The sequence below is a fragment of the Tachyglossus aculeatus genome, chromosome 8 (assembly GCF_015852505.1).
Source record: "Tachyglossus aculeatus isolate mTacAcu1 chromosome 8, mTacAcu1.pri, whole genome shotgun sequence".
Lineage (NCBI taxonomy): Eukaryota > Metazoa > Chordata > Mammalia > Monotremata > Tachyglossidae > Tachyglossus > Tachyglossus aculeatus.
In genome coordinates, this window is record NC_052073.1 from 7,432,975 (window position 1) to 7,454,946 (window position 21,972).

Here is a 21,972-nt window from a genome sequence, read left to right on the forward strand (position 1 = left end):
CGGATTTGGGGCGGGGGGCCTGGGGGTTAGGGAGGAGGGGTGCGGGACGGTCCGGGGCAGGGGGCTCCCAACCGGCCAGACCGGCCGCCACGCCGCCCCTCGCCCCAGCCATTTGAGGAGGGGGTCCGCTCCGGGGCTCCGTTGGTGGGTGGTCGCGCCTGCCAAACTGGGAGGAAAAACTTGAGCCAAGTGCACAGAAGGGGGAGGGAGACGCCTGGGAGAGCAACCTCCACCCTGCCCGCTTCCCAAAGGATGAGGAGGAGGAGGAGGAGGATGCATGCATTCATTAAGCGCCTACTAGCTGTCAGACACTGTCCTAAACGCTGGGGTCGAGAAGGGAATCACCAGGCCGGACGCCAACCTTGTCCCGCTTGGGACTTTCCCCTCTAAGTAGGAGGGAGGAGGATTTCATCCCCATTTTCCAGTTGATGATGCTGATGAGGAGGATGATCACGATGATCCGAAGCGAGAGGCAGGGATTTCTTTCCCTGTAGATCTGCCATGGGAAACTTCGGCAGACTCTCTTGAATAGCCGAGGGGGAGAGGGGGACAAGTGCGGAATTCCCCAGGGAACACCGGTTGAGTCTGGAGTTTCCAATCCTGAGATTTTCCTGAGCAATTCCAACCGTAAGTGGGTCACTGAAATCCTCGGTTATCAGATCGCTTGGGTTCGGTCCTGGGGGTGGGGGGCAGAGTCAACATCTTCATCCAGACTTTACTAAAAAAAAAAACAAAAAACTTAGTTGGAATTTTGCAGAGATAATCCCAGTAAAATGGAAAAAGAAGGTGAGCTAACTTTTTGCGTTGATTAGGGTTCTCGACGTGCAATCTGGCTTCTTCCACTCTTTCCAGGTACTCGGCCCATCAATTGGTCGAACTAAGAGCTAATTAAACAGCGAGAGCCGCTTTTCTTCCCAGTTGGAATTTCACTTTGTAAAATACCCTTGCAAATGTGAATTCTAATAAATCCTACAGTGATCGGTCCGTTAAAAGGGGCACTATTAGCCTTTGTTCTCTCTGCTGTCATAGCCAAAGAGTAGAGCGGGGGTGCTGAAATAAGCTGGCATTTATAGCGATGATATTTAGACTTGGGCGAGGTATGAAAATGGATCTTTTATTGTTGAAGTAAAGAAATCGGAGAATGGGATTTTTTTTTTAATAATCTGCAAATCGAAGTTGTTATTTTTGGGTTTTGGCTGGTGCGTTCTGACGGCCCAAAATAAATAACTTCATAGTCAATAAACATCAGAAAGCTGTCTCGTGAAAACATTTCTATCACAAATTCCACAGTTCCTTTTCAGCTGTAAAATTGTAATGTCCGTTCTAATGTGAAATTATTAGGGCTTTTGAAGCAAGGCAGGGAAGATTTAAAGTGGTGTGTGGTGAATGACCATTATAAAAATAAAGCGTGTTAAATTTTATTGATATGATTTTAAAGCAATGTGATCTTTAATTACTTTTTAGTAATATTTAGGTATAACTCACATCTGTTCTAGTAACTTTAATTATATGTCTCGGTGAAATGAGTTAATACCAAATCTTTGTTCATGGTAGTTCGTGTACGGAGGGAGGTTTCAGAGTGATTTATAAACATCAAATAAGCATTTGAGTGTTAAATTATGTTTGAGTTTGAGAGCAGCTTCCAAAGGAAATTATTACCAGTGTACAACTGCCATATTTCAAACTTAATCTATTAATTTAATATGCTCCCCCTTGGTTGAAATTTTAATTGTCAAAGTACATCTGGTCAACCAATAAACTGCTGTACTGATCGCCATCAAATTTATTAACACTCGTTTGTACTGTGCAATCGCAAACGCATCCTCCCCTGCCCATAATGTAATCAAAAAATACTCTGTGAAGAGTTTTCTTAATGGGAGTCTTCTTAGTACTATATGTTCGTGTACTTATAGACACATACGTATACATGGACATGTGTTATAACATTGCTATTCATATGAATTTGTACAAGAAGTGTGTATTCACATATACACATATTACATAAAATGTGGTCTTCTCTTGGAATGAACCTAAAGGAATTTTTTAAACATCATTTTATCAGGAGTTTGGACCTTTTTTTAATCATAACTTCAGATTTGTGTTAATTTGGATGCTCAAACCTGCTCGCCTTCTGATTCTAAAAGGCTATATGATTATTTAAAAGTAGAGAGTTAATAAAGTTTTATAATAGTAGATTTGGCGGGGGAGGGGAGAGTGTTTCTCTGACAAATTTCCACTTAGTTTTCTATTGAACATATCACAGTAGTGAATTTAAAAATTCATAGCAAGCTCTTTATCATCCTTAAGGAAAACTCTATATGCAACTGAGAGACAATAATCATTAATCAATAATCATTAGGTCCAAAAAGAAATGGACTTCTGTTGCTGTTAGTGTGTTTTGAAATCTTGTCACCCTACCCTGAAATTCCTATGAAATGATAAATTAACGTCAGAAACATTTAACTATTTAATACTAAATAAAGACCCTCATTTTGCCTCTCCCTTCCCCTTTTGCTTCTCTTGGCATTTCCTCTCATTTTTCTCCTTCTTCTGAAAGTGCCTCTTTTCCTCCTCTCAATTTGACCAATTGATTTAATTTGACCAGTCTCTTTCTGAATATGAAATGATTCAAGGAAATCAAATTTCCGAGAACAGAATGTATATCCCCAAACACCTTGACTTAGTAATAGCAAAATACATTTTTCCCCTCAGCCTTATAATCTCCTTTTTGTGTGTCTCGGCTTGTTTTCAAGGTCTCACAAGCAGACATAATCCCAGTGGCTTGCTAATTATAACATTACAACTTGGCAGAAAAGTACGAGGTACCACCACTGATTCTGAAAATATCTCCTATTGGTTTAAAATCCCTGGATTCTACCAGATAAATGAATAAAATTCAAATTATTATTGGGAGACAGGAAAACTGAACAGTAAAAACTAATATGGAGCCAATATCTATCCACCTAGAGTAAGCGTGCCGTCTTTTCAGATGTGCAAATGTGTCTGTGGAACATATCCATCCTTAAAACACATTTGCTTTTCCATCGACAAGATTAATCTTTTATCCCAGGTCAGAAAATGCATTTCCTTTTATTTTTGTTGTCTTTCCCTCCTCAAAATCATGCCAGAGGCAGGAGACGATAATTACGCTGAATCTAATTGTAGCCCTTTCAGATAAGGCTCACCCCTCTCCATGAAAACCAACCTGTAACCAGATGGTTTTAAGACGTCTTCAACTGGGGATCCCAGTTATAATGGGGACTGTTTGCTAATTAGCCTGACAAGCCTCCTAGACTAAAGCCCCAGATTATTATATTTCTCCAGTGGAGTTGGCTTTGGGTTGTTGCTGTCAGAGCCGACCATACATTCCTTGTCAACAAAAACCCACCATCGCACCGACGCCTGTGTGTGTGTTTATGTAGTGTTTATTTTCTAAGAATTTTTGTGTGACAAAATTATGTTTTCTTTAAAATATAAGTAGCGGGCAAATTTTTTTGCACAAGGCAAGCACTTAAAAATACTATTACTACTATCAGGGAGTGCCGCTTGCCTGGAGTGAAGTGATGGAAAAGGTGGAAGAGATCAGGAGAGGGAAAATTTGCCAGTTTTGTTTTGTTGTGTTTTTTTTAACATGGACTTGGATAAAATGTCCCCATGGCCACAAGCCCATTGCTAAAATCGTTCCAAATAAAACTGATAGGATGCAAAAGAGTGCTCAGAGCAGTCCAATGATCTTTCTATCTGAGGTGTCAGAGTGTTCATAGCAGCCCAATAGCCAACGGATCAGATGATGGGGCCAGAGCGTTTCTTTGATGGTGAAATAATCTTTTCAGAATATTTGGCTCAGTTGGGGGCCTCCCCTCCTCTGCTTCCATCCCCTTTCACCCCTTTGCTCTCTTCAAACAATCCTCTTTGCAAAGTGTTAACCCCAATACGGAGTCAGAGTTGAGCAAACAGTGAGCTGTTGACAAAAAAAGCACTCCCGTCCCTTCACTCTCCCCAAACCATAACGACAACAACAACAGTTCCTACCAGCTTGGCTTCCTTTTGTTTGTTACCGTTATTAGCTGGGAGATTGAAGCTGAGAATAATGGCTGTGGGTTGTCTTAAGACAATACCTCATTTTCTTTGTTTGCAGATCTTAACTCTTCTAATGGTGTTTAAACAACACCCTCTTCTAATCAGGTGAGGAAAAACCCCTTCAATTAGGTGGCGTCTAATTGAGGGTGACATTCTGGTGACAATGGACTCCAGGACCCGTAGAGGAAAGCCGGGTCCAAGCTGTCCCCCTATTTTAATGCAATAGTGGGGAGCTACAAGTCGGAACTCAAAATCACCTTGTTCCTCTTGAGCTGAAGGAAGTGAGTTTTTTCTCTTTCTCGAGTGATTGAGGATGCTGATCTAGATTAACATTTAGGAGGGAGGATAATTATTGGACACGTTATTTCCAAAGACATTAGGGCCAAAGGCAGTCTCATTTAAGTTTCCCTGTCTGCAGTCTCTCCATTCGTAAATTTTTAAAAATTGCTTTCCACCTGTCGGGTGTCCTTTTGAAAGTTTTATCAGGGTATCTGTGGTGATTCTACATTGCTTGTGGGTCAACGTTTTGCTCAGGGTGGAGTGTGAAACCTTGCTGTTTAGTAGAACCGCGAGGATAGAAAGCAGCATTTACCTAAAGAAAGGCAAACCCACACTTTTCCTCCACTCTAACGTTTAGATGAATTTAACAGACCAAAAACCCTCATAAAGAAAACAGAATTATTCTGTACCAGACAATTTGGAATGTTGGAGCTTGCTTGGGACATTTTTGCTTGATTTACTTGAAAATGATAGTCACTGATTTTCTACCGCTCATAAATAGAAATGAACCTTAGGAGTTAGTGGATTTATAGTTCAGCGCTTAGAACAGTGCTCAGTGCTTAGAACAGTGCTTGGCACGTAGTAAGCACTTAACAAATACCATTATTATTATTATCACTCTTAGAAGCTTCCAGAACAGCAAACAGCCAAAATTTTCATGTGGTATAAACACAAACTCCGGTGAGTTTTCTGTTTGTTTGTTTGTTTGTTTTTTTTGGGGGGGGGGTGTATTTAGTTAAATCATTGAATTGGAAAGGGGGTCAAAGGAGTGAAAATATTCTATACCAGCATTTAGCAGAGATGGTTAACAACCTGTTTATGTTATCTTGAGTTATTGTAGTGTTTTCATCAACCTGGGAATGTTGGAGGATTTTCAAGGCAGATACCAACTCAGTGTGATCCAGGAACTGTTTCAAAAAATAAGACACAGTTCTAATATGATTTTTCAAATGTGTGCATGAATATATGAAGCAGCAACTTTAATCCATCTACCATCATGTATTCAGAGTTGTTGTTCACTCATGGATATCTCATTTCAACACTTGAAAATTATTTAAGATTTGAAAAACAGAGTTATGAAATGAATGGCATTGTCAAGCTACATGAAAATGAACATTTTATTAAAATTAAAAAATATTGAACTTCATTTTCAGGTGTCCCCTATCACACCCGCTAAACTTCTGAATACATCATCTCTCCAAAGCAAATTCAATCCTTTTTCTTTTGTGTGAATTTAATTCTAAGAGGAAAAGTGCAAAGTAAAATGATTTCCTAGTTAAGAAACAGCAAATGTTCAATATTTACCTCTTCCAGTATTGACTGGTGTGTTTTGTATATTAGCGCTTCAACCTACGCATTGGCACATTTCATTGTTTTTTTAAAAAATTTTCATTTGGCTGTTTAAAATTTTCTACCAAAAAGAACCTCTGAAAAATGGCAGTCTGTTAGCTACAAACGGCATTGCAATTTTGAAAAGAAAGAGGGATCATGTAGAAGACAAACCCGTCTGTTTCAACTATTACTGATTGTAATATCCCTACAGTGAGTTTCATGGTCAAATCAATGTTTGGCAAAAGGAAAGTTTCAGCAGGAATGAGTTGAAGACCCCTTTTGTTAAGATTTGGAAAAAAAGCACACAAATCTTGCTTTAAAAAATCACTTTAGCATTTTTTGTTTAACCCAAGTTTTTTTTTTTTTTAATCGTAAGATATGCAGTTACAAAATAGCTCCTCTTTAACTCTTGGGCAAAGCTCTGATTACTGAGATTAAAGGGGGTGAAGTGTTCCAATTGGAAATTACCCAGTGTTTTGGGTCTTGTAGGCATTATATAAATGGAAATTAATTTTCTTGACCCAAAATGAGAAAACGTGGAGAATTCTCAAATGCCTTTTACAGGCTGCTATTAAGAATAAAGTAGCCAAACCTAAGTGTATTAGATCATGAGCTTTAAATGCATAAATAAGCACTCCTACAATCATAGAGAGCCAGGCTAAACCACCAACATCACTAACCACCACAAATTCCAGTTACCTAGAGGGAATGACCTCAGCTCTCTTGAGGTTCCTGTCTGTTTGTTGAATGACATGTTGGCGGAAGAGGATGAAGGGAAAAGATTGCTAAGACCATGGCCGAATACGGAGATAAAGGATCTTAGACGGGGAGAAGCTCAGCGTTTGTTTCAGTCGTTAAAGGTCTTGTACACAGGTGGAGAAGGGAATTTGTGTGGCAGCTCCCCTGAAGAGGTGGTCCGTGGACCATTGCATGAATTTCCCAGGAAAAAGAGAAGGTTAGTTGGGAAATGGGAATAAGTTCCTCCTCTTCCAGAGAGACGTTCCATTCCTCATTTGCAATTCTTTCAGTTTTGAGAAAAGAGAAGTCTGAAATATTTTGTTCTAACTAGTGAATGTCTTCACATACTGTTCGCTTGACTTGGCCCTGCCAGAAACCTTACTGAATACTTAATCAAATTATTGACAGTTTTCAAAGCTTTGTTTTGAGGATTTGTGGGGGAGAAAGTGGTTTTGGAACTCCTTTGCTGTCGATTTGGGAGAGTCCAAAAGAAGCAACGGCCTTAGTGTGCTATTAGGGAATTCATTTTGCTCGGGCGGATAACTTCAACAGAAAACGTCCCACCCTGCATATTTGGTATATCCAAGCTAGTATTCCAAGATGTTTGACAAGCATTAAATAAGCTTCTGCCCTTACAAAAAGGCTTGAACACCCTGCTAATACTTATTTCTTAACTAATCTCATAAAAACATATTCAATGATGGGGCTGAGAGAGAAAGAAAGAGCAATGCGTCTTTAGCCTTCTGTAGGATTCAGTGGGGAAATCTGTAATTTACTGCTCTGCAGTATCAGGTAACATAACAAGTTGTGACTTGCTGCCTTGTGTAGTAAACAGTCTGACCATCAAAAGTGTTGTCATCATCGGGCCAGCGAAGGGCAGTGGGACCAAAAAGATTTACCTCTTGCCTCCGATGGGCCTATATTATGTTGTTCACTTCTTGGTGGATAGATCAGACTGGCCAGAGAAGTTACTGTTTGGAGAGGTGGTGAGAAAAGGAGCAAGAATTCCTTAAACTCAGCAAATGCCTTGTGAACTAGAAATTCCTCTAAGATTACTCAGACACCCACAAGAAAGAAAAGCAATGAAGGGACAGAAGATGAGGTTTTTTAGGGAGAAGAGTAATTTTTAGTGGTTTTTATGGAGAGCGGAGAAACTTCACAGTTGCAAGAGCCACGCCAAGCCCTCACTATGCATGTCCTAAGGAAAACTTGATTTCGGGTGGATGAGGGTTTGCTGTGGTGGAATTGTTTTCTTGCTCTTTTTCCTGTAAAGATTTATCTTTCAAAAATTTGAATTAGTGATATAGAAAAAAAAAACCTCAAAACTTTTTTGTCCCTTTAAAAAAGATTCTTTCCACTCCTAAATTTAGCTGGGAATGTTTCAGATTTCTTAAAAGGGATTTGCTGAATCTTCTGCCACACTCTTTCACCCTGCAGATTTTCTAAAATGAGTTGGGAATACTTGGAAGTTTTTTGTCTTTTTTTAATTAAACGTTAGCTCCTAGACTGGTTTAGGCAAGTGTATGCCTTGCTCTAACACAGAAAAAAAAAAAAAACCCAGCTTTCATAGACATACAGTGTTGAGATTATCCTAATGCAAATCAGGAAATTCCACAGTCCGAACTCTTTTTAACCTACTCTGCTTTGCCTTCAGGTATATTTTGGTGGCCAAATTGGTTGTGTGTCACATGAACAAATCCCTGAGCCCTATGCTTTGAGTTGTGATGAAAAGAGATAAAGCCTCTCTTAAATTTCAGAATTTCCTTCATTTAAGAAAACGGGCCGAGGGCTTCACAGGGACAGGCCTGGCCGGTTGGGGCTTGGGGTTCAGAGACTCTGCCTCCCTAAATAAATGTTTTCGGACATGTTAGCCCTGTTTCTGAAGGTGGTGAGTTACTCGAGTACCTAATCTATAGAAAAATTTAAGTGTCCCACTGCTTGGGACACTGTACACAATTAATTAGAAAAGAGAATGCATTGTTAGAAATACTAAATATGACTATAGGATTATGTGGGACAGTAGTTGTTCCCAGCTAGAAGACATGTGATGATTTGAATGTGCTTCTTTGGGCTTTACACCATGGAATCAATTAACCAAATTTATTGAGAACCTATTTGTGTGTAACACTAGATGAAGCACTTGGGAGAGTTCCATAAAGTTTGTTTATTCATTCAATCATATTTATTGGGCTCTTACTGTGTGCGAAGCACTGTACTAAATGCTTGGAAGAGTGCAATATAACAACAAGAAGGCACCTTGCTGCCCACAATGAGCTCACAGTCTAGAGGGGGAGATGGACATTGATAAATAGAGAAATAATTAAATAAATAAATTACAGATGAAAGTTAGTAGACATGATTCCTGCCTTCAAGGGATATAAAAATATAATCAAATGTAGAGTCCTCATTATTAGGCCCTTAAAGCACTTGGCAAATATCAGCACTAGCAAGTGGTATCTGGACCTCTAATTAATAATAATAGTAATAATAATAATAATAATGGTATTTGTTAAGTATTTCATAAACACAGGAGAGGCATTTGCTGAATTGTACTTTTCAGGTGCTTAGTACAGTTCTCTGCACACAGTAAACGTTCAGTAAATATGATTGAATGAATGAATGAATGAATGAATGTACCTGAGTCAAGGCACAAAACTGAGGATTGAGGCCAAATCAATCAATCAACAGTATTTTTTGAGCACCTACTGTGTGCTGAACACTGGACTGATCACTAGGGAGGGTAAAATAGATTTAGTAGATATGGTTTCTACCCTTAAGATCTGCTGGGCCTCTTAAAGCTGAATGCCATGAGCATTTTAGCGGTTTTAATTTTGAACGGAAAATATAGGTAGCAGGGGGACTAGTCCGGGAAAGTTAGGTGTGTCTTTTGGGTGTCCGAAAAGTGATTTTTTTTTCTGAGGAAATCCTCCAACCCTAACAGGAGAGAAAGGTTTGGGTTTTTTTTTTTTTATAAAGGTGAGTACATATTTTAAAACTACTAAATTGATTTTAAAAAATTTAATGAACTGAAAATTTAAAGAATACTTTTCAAGCCAAAATTTGGACCCAGACCAGATTAAAAAAACCCTTAAACTTCAGAAGTTATAAATTTCACAATAGCAACATTGATAAAAACTTAACTTCAGAAGTCTTGAGCAAGCTGTATTATAACTCATTTTCCCTATCTAAAAGAAACTGATATATTTTTAAAACAGGTCTCTTTCGATTGAACGGGGCTTTAATTTTTTTAATTCTGTATTGATTTTTCTTTCCCTGTTCATCCCTTCTCTCCCCAGTCAGTTTCGACAAAACTATGCTTTCTAACCCTTTCTGTTTTTAATGACCCCTTTCCACGCATAAAAAAGGTATCACATCTTGCAGAATTTCAGCCCTTTTGAACCACACTAGAATATGTGAAGACACCCTTTTTTCCCCCCCATCTTTAAGAAAGCAAGGCTCTGTGAGCTTGATCTGGGCATGGTCGTGAGCAGACCGAGGCCAAATATTAAATAGGTGCTCACCAGATTTTTTTCTCCATTCCAGGAATCAGGAGAAATGGAATCCCAAAGGATCCAGTCTCTCCAGTAACGACAGATGTTTTTGTTTGGGATAGTTATTCTGAGAAAGACTAGATTTCTACAGTTTACTACATTGTAAGCTCCTTGAGGCCAAGGATCATGTCTACCTCTCTATTGTACTCTCCCCACAGTGCTCTGCACACAGTAAGCACTCAATAAATACCACTGACTGATTGACTGACTAGGTAGCTGGGAGAAGAAGCCCCTTGCTGTTCTCCCGTGGCCCTTTTAAACTAATCCCTGCTTATTCACACTGGGAGAGTTCAGCTGGAGTCAGTGCGGCGGCGACATGATATAAATGTTCAATTTTCACCCTGAAACATCTTAAGTCACTGTACGAGCTGTGACTTTTGGGAAGAGTAATGTTCTCTCCTCTTCACTGGAAAACAGAAAGGAGACAGTGGGTTTAATTTGCAGCTGAAGGGGATTAGAAAAGTTCCAATTCTTCTTCATAATAGCCCAATGTGATGATAAATGCAGCTCTTTTTGTATAGGAAAGGGAGAGGAGGAAAAAAGAAAGTGAACAAGTGAACTGTAGAAGTGAACCTCTTGTAAGCAAGTGTTCCTCCCTTTCTTCTGTAATTGTTGCTGTGGCAAGCCCAGTGGGGTGAGCTTCGGAAGATAGGTGATATGAAAAGGAGAGTCAATCAATCGCATTTAGTGAGCATTTACTATAGGCAGAGCACCGTATTAAGCGCTTGGCGTGGCCTAGTGGATAGAGCACGGGCCCGGGAGTCCAAAGGACCTGGGTTCTAATTCCGCTCCGCTACTTGTCTGCTGTGTGTCCTTGGATAAGTCATTTTACACCTCTGGGCCGCAGTTACCTCATCTGTAAAATAGGTTTTAAGGCTGTGAGCCTTATAATAATAAATTATAATAATATAATATAATATAATATATAATAATAATAAATGATGGCACTTATTAAGCGCTTACTATGTGCAAAGCACTGGGGAGGTTACAAGGTGATCAGGTTGTCCCACGGGGGACTCACAGTCTTAATCCCCATTTTACAGATGAGGTAACTGCGGCACGGAGAAGTTGTGACTTGCCCAAAGTCACACAGCTGACAATCGGCGGAGCTGGGATTTGAACCCATGACCTCTGACTCCAAAGCCCGTGCTCTTTCCACTGAGCCACGCTGCTTCTCTAATGGGGACAGGGACTGTGTCCAACCTGATCAACTTTTATCTCCCCCAGTGATTAGTACAGAGTCTGACACAGTAAGTGCTTAACAAGCATCATAAAGAAGGACAGTATAACAGAGTTGGTAGGCATGAATCCTGCCCACAAGGAACTTACAATCCAGAGAGTCATATCTCCAAAGAGAGTGTCATTAATATTGATAATTGTGGTATTTGATAAGTGCTTACTATGTGCCAAGCACTGTACCTAATGCTGAGGTAATAAATCAATCAATTATATTAAGTGAGCGCTTATTGTGTGCAGAGTAATAAGGTCAGAAGAAGTTCTTGTCACAAGGCTTGGGGTTTAAATAGGAGGACAAACAGGTATTTTATCCCCATTGTACAGATAAGGAAACTGAAGCACAGAGAAGCTTACCCAAGGTCACACACCCCTTCTAGACTGTGAGCCCACTGTTGGGTAGGGACCGTCTGTATATGTTGCCAACAGGTAAGTCGAGGAGCCTAGAGTAGAACCCAGGAGCTCTGACTCCCAGCTCGAGCTCATTCCACTAGACCATGGTGCTTAGAATATAATTAATGATTCTAACCTGGAATTTGTCTAGGACATCATCATCATCATCAATCGTATTTATTGAGCGCTTACTGTGTGCAAAGCACTGTACTAAGCACTTGGGAAGTACAAGTTGGCAACATATAGAGACAGTCCCTACCCAACAGTGGGCTCACAGTCTAAAAGACTGTCTAGGACATCACAGCCATTACTGAACACACACAAAAAAAGCTGGGGTGATTTGGATGTCTACGGTGGGTTAGGACCAGGGTTTTGCCTGCTGCTAAAACGAAGCCACCTCCAGCTCCATAGTATTTCCTTGGTGCAGTTGAGGCATGAAAATCTAGCGTTTCAGAATCCATGCGTGCAGTGTAGCTGTGAATCATGGCTGGACATCAGAATTATTCCTCTGGGTACAGCACAGGAACTTCGAGGAAGAAAATGAGCATGTCTTAGGGGGATGGAGCAAGGACCTGGGAAGCAGAAGAACCTGGGTTCTAATCCTGGCTCCACCATGTGTGCTTTGTGACCTTGGGCAAGTCACTTCACATCTCTGGGCCTCAGTTATCTCATCTGTAAAATGGGGTTTAAGGTTGTGAACCCCATGGGGGAACAGGGACTGTGTCTAATCTAATCAACTTGTTTCTCCCCTAGTGCTTAGAGCAGGGCGTGGCACATAGTAAGCATTTAACAAGTACTATAATTATTAATTATCATTATTATTATTAAGTGAGAATTAAGACAAGTGAAAGTAGGTCTGGGGCTTTGCGTCAACTGAACGTTCGTAATGGTGGTACTGAATAATAATAATAATAATGATGGTATTTGTTAAGTGCTTACTATGTGCCAAACACTGTTCTAAGAACTGGGGAGGTTACAAGGTAATCAGGTTGTCCCATGGGGGGCTCACAGCTTTAATCCCCATTTTACAAGTGAGGTAACTGAGGCCTAGAGAAGTGAAGTGACTTGCCCAAAGTCGCACAGCTGACAATTGACGGAGTCAGGAGTTGAACCCATGACCTCTGACTCCAAAGCCTGTGCTCTTTCCACTGAGCCATGCCAAGCAAACAGATCCAACTAGTGTCCATTTGTCCAGTGGATGGTCTGGATTTTGTTGACCCGTTTGCCTTTGTGATTTCAACATTACCTTGATTCTCTTAGTATCCAACCGTTCTTCCAGCCACAGTCATCCGATGTTTATTTAAAATTCAACTGGATTTTTGGCTTTGTCCTTTATCTCCTGGATCCCCATGTATTGATCAGGAGCTGTGTCTGACCTGATGATTTTATATCTAACCCAGTGCTTAGTTCAGTGCTTGGCCCATAGTAAGCAGTTCACGGATAACAGAATTATTACGATTATTTCTTTCCATTCTGAGTTCTAATGCCGGCTCCACCACTCATCTGCTGTGTGACCTTGGGCAAGTCACTTCATTTCTTTCTGCCTCGATTACCTCATCTCTAAAATGGGGATTAAGACTGTGAGCCCCACATGGGACAGCGACTGTGTCCAACTTGATTTGCTTGTATCCACTCCAGCGCTTAGTACATAGTAAGCAGATGTACTCTATTGAGTACATAGAGAAGCAGCATGGCCCAGTGGAAGGATCATGGACTTGGGAGCCAGAGGTCATGGGTTCTAATCCCAGCCCCGTCACTTGTCAGCTGTGTGATTTAGGGCAAGTCACTTGACTTCTCTGTGCCTCAGTTACTTCATCTGTAAAATGGGGATTAAGACTGTGAGCCCCACGTGAGACAAACTGATCACCTTGTATCTCCCCCAGTGCTTAGAACAGTGCTTTGCACATAGTAAGCGCTTAATAAATACCATTAGTATTATTATTATTGTAGTAAATGCTTAACAAGTATCACAGTTATTATTACCATTACAGATAAGTGATTGACGGGAAAGTGATACTTATTCTTGTCCTTAGGACCTGAATCTCAGTGGTTTAGTATTTATGTAACCTACTTTATGTATTATATGTATGTACTATGTTTAAACTAAAGGCTGGGGGCTTTAGTATGAGCCAACGTGCAGAAATCCTGTGACCTGATGTGACCAGATGTATTGTGTTTTGTAGGAGGGTCATGGTTCAGAGGTGGGGGCATTCTGTTCTCTGGGGGATCTGGTAGGACCTTGATTTCAACCACACTTCTGGGAGGGTGACCTGACTATCACAGTGGTCATTATGTAGTAGCAGCAGTATCAGCAGCAGGGAATTCCAGCCTGTTCACTGTACCTCACTCTCATTAATTCATTCGTATTTATTGAGCACTTACCATATGTAAAGCACTGTACTAAGTGCTTGCACTATACTAAGTGCCATCTTCCTTTCCTTCATCAACCCCTTGCTCACATCCTCCCTCCTTCTGAGAACTCCCTCCCCTCTTCGAGGCCAACAGACCAGGATTCTCCCTGCCTTCAAAGCCCATCGATCGATCAATCAATCAATCAATAAGTAATTGAAAGGGAGGACTCCGGCTAAGATCTTCCTCTTACTGAAAAGTCCAGGCACCAGCTGTGGTGCTGTTCATTCATTCATTCAATCTTATTTATTGAGCACTTACTGTGTGCAGAGCACTGTACTAAGTACTTGGAAGGGTACAATACAACAGTTCCTCCGGGGCTGAAACTGTTGCTTCCTGACCACTTCCTGGACTTTTCCACTGTGGCTACTTGGGTGAGGTTCTGGGCTAGTTGACTACATGAGGCAGGCTTTGCCAAGACTCTCCATCACCTCGCCCCTTCCTACCTCACCTTTCTTCTCTCCTTCTACAGCCCAGCCCATACCCTCTGCTCCTCTGCCACTAACCTCCTCAATGTACCTCATTCTCGCCTGTCCCGCTGTTGACCCCTGACCCACATCCTCCCCCGGTCTGGAATGCCCTCCCTCCACACATCCGCCAAGCTAGCTCTCTTCCTCCCTTCAATATCCTTCTGAGAGCTCACCTCTACCAGGAGGTCTTCCCAGACTGAGCCCCCTTTTTTCCTCTCCTCCTCCCCATCCCCCCTGCCCTACCTCCTTCCCCTCCCCACTGCACCTGTATATAATGTTTGTACAGATTTATTACTCTATTTGTTTTACTTGTACATATTTACTATTCTATTTATTTTGTTAATGATGCACATCTAGATTTATTTCTATTTATTCTGACGACTTGACACCTGTCCATATGTTTTGCTTTGTCGTCTGTCTCCCCCTTCTAGACTGTGAGCCTATTGTTGGGTAGGGACCATCTCTATATGTTGCCAATTTGTACTTCCCAAGCACTTAGCTCAGTGCTCTGCACACAGTAAGTGCTCAATAAATACAATTGAATGAATGAATGAATCTTGAGCCAGCTGGTGGCAGCAAGAGCCCTGCCACCATGGTTTAGGTGGAGGAAGCACCTAGACAGTAATTGGGCACTTGTATTCGAGAATGTTCTTGTTGGGTGCAGGAAGGTGAGGATTGCGCTGCCTCCGTTGTGTGTTTGTCTCTATCTATCCTCCTTGGCCTTATCTTTGTCCCCACTCCCATCAAATAATGATAATAACAATAGTTATTTTTAAGCACTAGTAAGTGCTTAAAAATATGTACCAAGCACTGAGCTTAGCACTAGGTAGATCCAAGATCCAAGTCCCTGCCCCCCGAAGAGGCTCACGGTCTAAGGGGGAGGGAGAACAAGTATTTTTAATCCCCATTTTACAAATAAGGATAAGAAGGTCCGGGCAAGCCAAGTGACTTGCCCAAGGTCACCCAACAGGTAAGTGTTGGAGCAGGGATTAGAGTCCAGTTCTCCTGATTCCCAGACACCTGCACTTACGACTAGGCCTTTTCCCCCCGGCCCTGCTCCATCCTCAGTCCTCTTTGTCAGTTCCTTTTTCTCTCTCCTCCTTTCAGCTGTTGCCTTTTCTCTCATTCATTCATTTAATCGTATTTATTGAGCACTTACTGTGTGCAGAGCACTGTACTAAGCACTTGGGAAAGTCCAGTGCAATAATAAACAGACATATTCCCTGCCCACAAAGTGCTTTCAGTCTAGAGGGGGAGAACAGACATTTCCTCCTCTCTCTCTCTCTGTTTCATTTTTCTCCACAGTTCTGTCCCTCTATGGCCCCTCCCTTCTGCCTTTCGTTCTCTGGAGGCTCCATAATCCTGGCCAACCACCTGTCCCATCAAAATAAAATCATCTTGCTTTCCTCTCCCCCACAGACCAAACAGCATTAAGCAGCATGACCTAGTGGATAGGGCATGGGCCTGGGATTCTGAAGGACCTGGGTTCTAATCCCAACTCTGCCACTTTGCTGAGTGATCTTGGGCCAGTTTAATTTATCTGTCCCTCAGTTACCAGCTGCAAAATGGGGAATAAGATTGTGAGTGACACATGGGACCTGGACTGTAACTGTGCATGCAACCTAACTAGCTGCCTGGCACATAGTAAGCGCTTAACAAATGCCATTAAAAAAAAGTGCTATTTTCAGGACAACTGAGTTTCATACTTTCAAGCATTTAGTACGGTGCTCTGCACACAGTAACAGCTCAATAAATACCACTGATTGACTGAATATGTGTACGTGCTTGAGGGTCAGGGAACTGACTCAGACTCCAAGCAGCAATTTGACTTAGCTTGTTTTATGTAATTCCCAGGCCTTTTCCCTGATCAGCTCTAATTGTGGGTAATGGCAAGGATTTTCTAATCCATTCCGTTAGGTTTTTATTTTATTGGGTGACATATGGTGTTCATTGAAAAGTGGTGAAATTGTCACAACCCTCAAACATAGTTGTCAGCCTCTGTTTAGTATGGCAGAGAACAAGAGAATCTCTTCAAATGTGATGTTTTAAGAACTGGGGCAGTTTTTTCCACTGGGTGCCATTACTGAAGAAATAACTATTCGAGGCCAAGCTAATAGGAAGGACAGAGCCTACCCTGGGAAACTGAATAAGAGAGTGGAGGCAATTATCAGCTTAGCTTAGTTTATTGATTGAAAATAGAGATTTTTAGAACGCCGCACCGACTGAATTTAGTTTAATTCCTCTAGACTGTAAGCTCGTTGTGAGCAGCAAATGTGTTGACCAAATCTGTTGAATCACACTCTCTCAAGTGCTTAGTACAGAGTGCTCTGCATATAACAAAGCGCTTAATAAATATGATTGATTGAATGATTGATTGATTGATCGATTCAATGCTCAGGACTTGCCCAGGGTCACACAACAGATAAGTGGAGAAGTGGGGATTAGAACCCAAGTGTCCTGAACTTCCATTCCTATGCTCTTCCTACTAGGTCATGAGAAAAATCAGAAGTTACCAAAAAATTCTCTTTTTTATAGAATTTTTTAGAAGCTGAATTTTCATGTTATCTCTGGCATAGATTGGGTCTGCTGTGCAAATTCTACTGTGGCACTTCTTGGCCAAAATGTGTTTAACCAGAGGGTAGATGGGATATTTCACATAACACAAGATTATCCCAACACAAGCGAGGTGTCACAGCAATAGATTAATCTCCTTAGGCAAGAGATTTCAAAAAGGTCATTTCTTATGTCCTTCTGCTTTCCCAAGAACCACCACTGAATTATCCCAGAGAGATGAAGATCTATTCTAAGATTTAGAACTGAGCTCGATCTCACCTTTCTCGCCCTCGACTCCTAGCCCACGTCCTGCCTCTGGCCTGGAACGCCCCCCCCTCTTCAAATCTGACCCACAATTACTCTTCGCCCCCACACTCCGCCTCAAAGCCTTTTGAAGGCACATCTCCTCCAAGAGGCCTTCCCAAACTGAGTCCCACTTTTCCTCATCTCCTACTCCCTTCTGTGTTGCTCTGACTTGCTCCCTTTGCCTTTCCCCTCTCACAGCCCCACAGAACTTATGTACGTATCTGTAACTTTATTTATTTGTATTGTTGTCTGTCTCCCCACCCCCGGACTGTAAGCTAGCTGTGGGCAGGGAGTGTCACTGCTTATTGTTGTGTTGTACTTTCCCAAATACTTAGTACAGTGCTCTGCACACAGTAGGCTCTCAATAAATACAATTGAATGAATGAATGAATCAGAGTTTCCCTATCTGTAATTTATTTCACTGTCTGTGTCTCCCCTGTAGACTGTAAGTTCCTTGCAGGCAGGGATCACATCTGCCAACTCTACTGAATTGTAATAGCAGTAGTATTTACAGGCACTAACAATTACTAGAGCGCTGTGCTAAGCGTTGGAGGAAAATACACCTGTCCATCATGGGGCTCATATTTTAAACTGAACTCTCCCAAGTGTTTAGTACAGTGCTCTGCACACAGTAAGTGCTCAATAAATACCATTGATTGATTGACTGATTAAGGTCTGTGTGCAGGAATTGATTCTAGTGCTAGTGGCTTCACAATAGAACTCGTTCTCTCTCATCTTTGCCAGTCGCGTTGTCACTGGGGCATGGAATGCCATGAGACAGAAGGTGGGCTGGGGTGCAACATACAGCACAGTGCATGTGCAGTCTTTGCCCAAATGAACCAGGTGCAGAACCGACACTAGAACCCAGGTCTTCTGATTCCCAAAACAGTGCTGTCTCCACCAAGTCTGAAGTGCCCAGTGCTCTGGGCTAGGAATTTAGGCAAAATCTGACCCCTGCCCAGAGAGCTTATATTCTGAAAATGAAGGCAAACTGATATCAATCCATGAATGTGAAACAATTGAAAGAGCTTCAGAGGAGATGTAAATAATCGGCATGACCAAAAACAAATACATTTGGTCACTGAGCGTGGATCTTGAGATGTTTACCATGATGGTGGAAAGCAGTGTGGCCTAGTGGATAGAGCTCAGGCTTGGGAGTCAGAAGGTCTTGGGTGGTAGTCCTGGCTCTGCCACTTATCTGTTGTTTGCTCTTGGGCAAGTCACTTCACTTCTCTGCACCTCTGTTACCTCAACTGTAAAATGGGGATTGCGAGTGTGAGCCTCATGTGGGACAGTGACTGTGTCCAAACCGATTAGCTTGCATCTACCCCAGCGCTTAGAACAGTGCTTGATACGTGGTAAGTGCTTAACAAGTACCATATTTATTATAATAAATAATGTAATGAATGAAAGAATGAAGTCGCCTAACTAGGAGGTGAGTCAATACTGTACCTATGTAGGTTCCCCATCAACTCTCTCCCCACAACTTACCCACTCTCTTCTCCAAATACACTTCAGCTCACACCCTTCCCTCCTCTCAATTTAAGTTACTCTCTGAGCCGTGATACTGAAGAGAAACAGTTTGGCCAGTGGAACAAGACAGGCCTGGAGATATAGATTCTTGTCCCTGCCCTGCCACTTGCTTGCTGCGTGATCTTGTGCAAGTCACTTAACTTCTTCGTGTCTCAGTTTCCTCATTTGTCAACTGTGGGCTAAATACTTGTTCCCCCTCCTTCTTTGATTGTAAGCCCCAGGCGGGACAAGGACTCTTTCTGACATGATTATCTGGTTTATCCACAGTGCTTAGTAGAGTGCTTGGCACATAGTATGCCTTAAAACAAAAATCACAATTATTATTATTATTATTGTTATTGTCTCTCCCATCACCGACCACTTGCTCACAGCCTTTCCTCTGCTTGGGATTCCCACCTCTGCCGAATCACTGCTCTCCCCATAATGGAAACCTTTCAGAAATCACATCTCTTCCTAATTTCCAATCTCCCCTGTTTATATCCCCACTACTGCCACTTTGGTACTTCCAAACCACCTAAGCACTAATCATACCCACCCTATAGCATTTATGTACATATCCTTTATACTCTATCATTTCCTCCAATCTGTAATTTCTTTTAGAGTCTGTCTCCTCCATTTGAGCCCCTTGAGGGCAAGGATTGTGTCTACTAACTCTAGCGTACTTTCCCAAGTACTTAGTTCAGTGCTCTGCATATAGTGATTGCACAATAAATACCATTGATCCATTGATGGAGGTCATTGTAAGGGTGGAGAAGAAGGAGAAAAATCCATGGAATCAATCAATCATGGAATGTATAAAGGACAAACCACATGAGACTTAGAGGCTGATTGAATGTTAGATTGAATGGTACAAGTGACACCAACGTTTGATTGACAGTGATGGGATAGTTAATTAGGGGACAATGATTATGCAGGAAGATGAGGTGTTCAGGTTGGGGCATATTAAGTGTAAGTTTCCAGAGAATTGTTCAAATGGAAATATCCTGAAGGCAAAAGAGTAAATACGGGTGAGAGGTCACAAGCAAAGATTTTTAGCGGTCAGAGAGTTCCTTGTGGGCTGGGATTATGTCTACCAATTCTATTGTGATCTCCCAAGTGCTTAATAAAGTGCTCTGTGGATATTAAGTGCTCAATAAATACCAAGATTGATTGGGAATTGAAACTTTAGGGGCAGATGAGTTGCTGAGAGAGTGAACAAGCATTGAGTCAATCAGTCAGTCGTATTCATTGGGCATTTACTGGGTGTAGAGTATTAATAAAAATGATAATAATAATTATGGTATTTGTTAAATGCTTACTATGTTCCAGGCATTGTACTAAGCACTGGGGTGGATACAAGGTTAGTACAGCGCTGGGGTGGATTCAAGCAAATCGGGTTGGACATAGTCCCTGTCCCACATGGGTATCACAGTCTCAATCCCCGTTTTACAGATGAGATAACTGAGGCCCAGAGAAGTGAAGCGAGTTGCCCAAAGTCACACAGCAGGAAAGTGGTGGCCTCTGAGTAGAGGCCTCAGAGCTGAGCCTTGAGGATTTCTGATAGTTAAAGGGTAAGGAGAGAAAGACAAGCCAGTTAATCAATCACGGCCATATTTGTTGAGTGCTTACTGTGTGCAGAGCACTGTACCAAGTACTTGGGAGAGGAGAATATAACAGAGTTGGTAGACATGTTCCCTGCCCACAGTGAGCTCACATTCTAGATGGGGAGATAGATGTTAATATAAATAAATGTAAATCAAATTAAATAAATATAAATAAATAAGTATAAACAGAGAGAAGCCAGTGAAGGAGATTTAGACAGCAGTCTCACGAGTCGTAAGGTGAGAATAAAACTAACCCTGAAGGAAAATTTTGGAGGTGGTTGTTTTCTCTATTGACAGCTGGAAATTTGTCAAGGGAGAAGCAGCATGGCCTCATGGACAAAACACGGAACTTGGAGTCAGAAGGTTATAAATTCTAATCTGCCCTCCACCATTTGTTTGCTGTGTGACCTTGGGCAAGTCACTTAACTTCTCTGAGCCTCAGTTTCCTCATCTCTAAAATGGGAATTAAGACTGTGAGCCCCATGTGGGACAGGGACTGTGTCCAACCTGATTACCTTATATCTACCCCAGTGCTTGGCACATAGGGCTTAACAAATACCACAATTATTATTATTATTATTAAGACAAAGAAGAGATTTCACCCAGTGAGGATCATTGGAAGCTGCAGTAGGTTTAGGATACTCTAAGAATGTAGAAAGTGAAGCCCAGATTTTAGGGAATAAATGGGTGTGTTTGAACGCAGAGAGCAAGGAGCCAGAGAACAATAAGGCTGGACCTGACCACAGATCTCCCCATGTTCAAAAGCACTTCCACAGTCCCACCTCCTCCAAAAAGCCTTTCGTGATTAACTCCCAATATGCAGAATCCTATCCACCCAATGGCTTCCTCTCAGAAATTTGAAGTGCCTCAGTTTCCTCAACTGTAAAGTGGGGCTGTGATCCCTGTTCTTCCTACCTGTTAGCCCACAGGCCTCTGGCCCAGCCACCCTGTCTAATCCTATTACCTCATATCTACCCCAGCACTTAGCATAGTGCTTGGTACATAGCAAGTGCTGAATAAAGCTCAGAATCACAAGTGAGTTTGTTTCTTTGTCCCCACTGTGAGGACCCGGGGCCAGACTTCTAATGGAAAATTGGCATGAAAACACAAGAATTTGGCCTAGAATGAAAATTCTTCCCCTTTTAGGGGAGCAGGTCCAGCTGGGGAGGTGACCCAGGACTTTCACTAGCTCAGGATGCCAGCATAAGAAGTATGGTATTGATTCAAGGCACCCCACCCTTTCCTCCAAGACTTCTCCAGCATTCTTCTCTTTTGTGTGGGCAAGGAAGGGGGAAGTCTTAGCACCCCTTCAGAGTAAGAACACAAAAGGTAAAACCCAGAATCACCAGCTCATAGGCACATAATCTGAGACTTCACTTTGCTGGATCTTGCACTGGCTTGCTTCTGAGATGAAACTGTGAGTCCCCTAAGAGCAATTCCAGTAGCTCCGGGCCTTTCTCTCCGGCTAATAGGTTCTCTCTCCCAGCTCCCTCCGCCGTGCTTGTGAAATGA

At 41.9% G+C, this 21,972-nt stretch overlaps 1 protein-coding gene across 3 annotated transcripts in view; it reads left to right on the forward strand.

Moving 5' to 3' along the window:
- The first annotated feature begins 303 nt into the window (after positions 1-303).
- Positions 304-21,972, forward strand: part of EYA2 (EYA transcriptional coactivator and phosphatase 2) — a 193,525-nt gene continuing 171,856 nt past the window's right edge. For all 3 annotated transcript variants that reach the window (XM_038750190.1, XM_038750191.1, XM_038750192.1), the window contains exon 1: positions 304-627. The gene's annotated coding sequence lies outside the window, so the exon portion shown is untranslated. The remainder of the gene's footprint in view (positions 628-21,972) is intronic.